General features: G+C 47.3%; 1 non-coding gene across 1 annotated transcript; it reads left to right on the top strand.

Moving 5' to 3' along the window:
* The first annotated feature begins 2,134 nt into the window (after window positions 1–2,134).
* trnae-uuc (transfer RNA glutamic acid (anticodon UUC)) lies at window positions 2,135–2,206 on the top strand. Its single transcript has one exon. It is a non-coding gene; the product is annotated as a tRNA-Glu (tRNA).
* The last annotated feature ends 1,618 nt before the right edge of the window (window positions 2,207–3,824 follow it).

Raw genomic sequence — 3,824 nt, forward strand, 5'->3', positions numbered from 1 at the left:
ATTTCATCTTTCGGGATGAAACACCCAGACTCGCCATTTGCAGATATTTAACCCTTTCGAAACCTGTGAAGTGATTGGATTCAAACAAACTCTGCAATGATTTACTCTTTCTCAGCTCCACAGGCAGAGAGTCCTGGGAAATGAAGCTGTCAGTTTGGTTCTGTATTGGTGGGCCGAGTGGTGAATGCGAAGGACATGAAATCCATTGCGGTTTCCCCACGCAGGTGTGAACCCTGCCGGCTACAGTTGCGAACTGTCGTCAACAAGAAAGGGAGATTGATCCACGGCTTTTTGAAAGATGCAAATCAGTGCGGGGGTTGAAATATTTCAATCACATTGGGACTTGTCGGGAATCTGCAACCCACTGCCTGTCAGGGTGGAACAAGCAGATATCTCCAGAGCTGCTTTTGTGGATATGAGCCAAGAGTTTGGAAATGAGACTAGAACAGTGAGGGGCGTGAAGTCGTGATCGAAATGAAGCAGGTACCTAAGGACAAAGGTGTTTTATTTGCCAGTGAAAGATACTGCTTCACAAAGTTGGAACTATGGAAGGGAAGCAGTGACGGTGATTATCTTTGGTTGTTCACCTTGTCAATGTTCCCATTGCTGCGCATGTCCGTATTCACGTCAGAACTCTGCAGCATGGTGGCGTCAGGTCCGCACAGTGCCGCGGCGCAATGGATGACGCATCTGACTCCACCTACCTGTTTGAAATGCAACTCACAGCTTCTTCACACACCCCAATTAATCTTTCTCATTGTCCTGAAGCCGGCATACGGTTTGAATTCCCGATCTGCGGGAATGAGAATCTTTTCATTGTCTCGCGTCAGGAAGTGTCCCTGAGAACATCAGAGTCACGTCACAGCGCTGTCAGAGGAGGGGAAGCTGAAAAAGCCCCACACGCTGCTCATGGGCACATTTCACTTTCCAAAACTCACCGCCCCAACCACTGCGGCTTCTGGGAGTGGAAAGGGAAGAAACGCCAAAACCCAGTCTCAGCTTTGTAAATCTTCAGGAAATAAGAAAACTGATTATCCTTTCCGGTCTTCCATCCTGGCCTGACAGCGTTGATTTTAAATGGCTGTCCAGTTATTACCGATTCGTTTTGGCTGAAAAAATCTTCCTTATCTCATCCCAGCATTTCTTGCCACAGAGAACTGTGCGGCAGAGTTCTTGTATATATTTCCTTGTATGGTATTTTGTAAATAACATTCGTTTGCGGGTTGTTTGTAAAGGGTATTTAAGGTTCACTAGCCGTTGTTTCATGCTGAGAGGGTTGAGTTGTCTGGAAATCATTTCACAGATGTCTTTAATGTAAAGTAATGTGGCTAGGGTTTCTGCAGACGTTGTGTCTGCTAGTGTCAGTTTGTTGATGTGAAATCGTCACACTAGGTTTATTGGGTAGGCAAAAGTGCGGACTGCAGATGCTGGAAACCAGAGTTTAGGTCAGAATGGTGCTGGAAAAGCACAGCAGGTCAGACAGCTTCCGAGGAGCAGGAAAATCGACATTTCGGGCAAAAGCCCTTCATTAGGAATAGAGGCAGGACGCTTCCATGGTTGGCGAGATAAATTGGGGGGTGTTGGGCCGAAGGTAGCAATGAGTACAATAGGTGAATGGGGGTGGGGATGTAGGTGACAGGTCAGAGAGGAGGTGGAGCGAACAGTTGAGAAGGGAGATTGGCAGGTAGGACAGGTCATGAGGACAGCGCTGAGCTGGAAGGTTGGAACTGAGGTAAGGTGGGGGGAGGGGAAATGAGGAAACTGGTGAAGTCCACATTGATGTCCTGGGGTTGAATTTATCCGAGGCGAAAAATGGGGCGTTCTTCCTTCAGGCATCGGGTGGGGAGTGAGCGGCGATGGAGGAGGCCCAGGACCTGCGTGTCCTCGGCAGAGTGGGAGGGGGAGTTGAGAGGGTGATGGGGTTGATTGGTGCGGGTGCCGTGGAGATGTTCCCTCAAGCGCTGTGACTGGACTCTGCGAGGAGTCTCCAGTCTCCCCAATGTAGAGGAGACCGCATCGGGAGCAATGGATACAAGCAATGATGTTGATGGAAGCCTTCTCACGATCGAGGCCCCGGTTCGATTTCCGGGCAGGGAAGCAATTTACAATAGGGCTGTGAGGTGGCGATGCTGTCTCCCTGGTAGTCTAGTGGTTAGGATTTCGCGCTTTCACCGCTGCGGCCCGGGTTCGATTCCCGGTCAGGGAAGTGTTTTTCAGTGGATCCTTTGCCTACCCAATCTACTTAAATGCGCTATACAGTTACTTATTGGTCTTCGTCGTTACTGGCGACTGAAGTGTGCAGTGCCACGTTGAAATAGTGTCCTGATTCCGGCTTGTTTGTATGTGCAGGGATCATTGCTTCTGTAGCGAAGTACTTGGTTCGTGTGTGTTGTTTTCCTGTGGACGCTGGTTTGAATTTACCATTGACTGTTCGCTCTACTGTGACATCTAGAATTGGCACTTTGTTGTTGTTCTCTTCTTTTGTGAATTTTATGCCAGTAAGGATATTGTTGATGTGTTGTAGTTTTCCTCTAATTTGCTTCATTTTTTGATGACAAAAGTGTCATCACTGTGGCGGACACAAACTTTGGGTTGGATCGTTGGAAGTGCTGTTGGCTTGAGACTCTGAATTATTGCTTCTGCTGGGAATCCTGATACTGGTGGTTTCATTGGTGTTTCGTTGATTTGTTTGTAGGGCTTGTTACTGAATATGAAGTGGGTGGTTAAGGCACAGTTCCACGAGCTGGATAGTGCTATCTTTGCTGATGAAATTGGTGCTGTGTTTGTGTCTTTGGTTCTTCGAGTAGTGTCTCCAGTTTTCTTTGACCACGTTGATGTTAATGGATGTGAACAGGGCTGTTATGTCAAAGGACATCATTATTCCATCCTCTTCTATCTTAGTATATTTGGTGTTCAGGAATTCTTGGATGGAGTAAATGGAGTGGCGTGAATCTTCGACTTGGTGTTTTAGTCTTCAGTGGAGGCCTTTGACTAGTCCGTATATTAGTGTTCCGAGTAGTGAGACTATGGCCTGAGGCGGGGTTGGGGGGGCGGGGTGGTGGGCTCCTGGTTTGAAGAGGAGGAGAACAACAACAAAGTGCCATTCCTAGATATCACAGGAGAGCGAACAGTCAATGGGGAACTTCAAACTAGCGTCTACAGAAAAACAACACACGCAAACCAAGTGCTTAACCACAGAAGCAATCATCCCAACACCCACAAACGACGCTGCATCAGGACATGATTTCAATGAGCCACTACACACTGTATATAGAGGATTATAAAATCATGAGGGATACGGATGAGGTGATCAGCAGGTGTCCTTTCCCTCAGCTGGGCGTTTCAGGATCAGGGAGCAAATATTTTCAGGTGAGTAGAGAAAGATTTTACCAAGACAGGACAAGGATCGTTTTTTAAGAGAGTGGTCTGAGAGCAGAATGAATGTCCAGAAGAAGTCATATAGTCATAGAGATGTACAGCACAGAAACAGACTGTTTGGTCCAACTTGTCCATGCTGGCCAACTGTCCCAAAACAATCTAGTCCCACCTGACCGCACACGGCCCCATATCCCTCCAAACCCTTCCTATTCATATACCTAACCAAATGCCTTTTAAATGTTGCAATCGTACTAGACTTCACCACTTCCTCTGGCAGTTCATTCAATAAACGTACAATCCTCTGCGTGAAAACGTTGCCCCTTAGATCTATTTTGTATCTTTCCCCTCCAACGATAAACCCATGCCTTCTCGTGCTGGACTACCCCACCCCAGGGAAAGGACTTTGTCTATTTATCCTATCCATACTCCTCATGATTTTATACACG

The sequence above is a fragment of the Chiloscyllium plagiosum genome, unplaced genomic scaffold, assembly GCF_037043375.1.
Source record: "Chiloscyllium plagiosum isolate Xiang-an unplaced genomic scaffold, Cpla_swu_hap1 HiC_scaffold_27, whole genome shotgun sequence".
Taxonomy (NCBI): Eukaryota; Metazoa; Chordata; class Chondrichthyes; order Orectolobiformes; family Hemiscylliidae; genus Chiloscyllium; species Chiloscyllium plagiosum.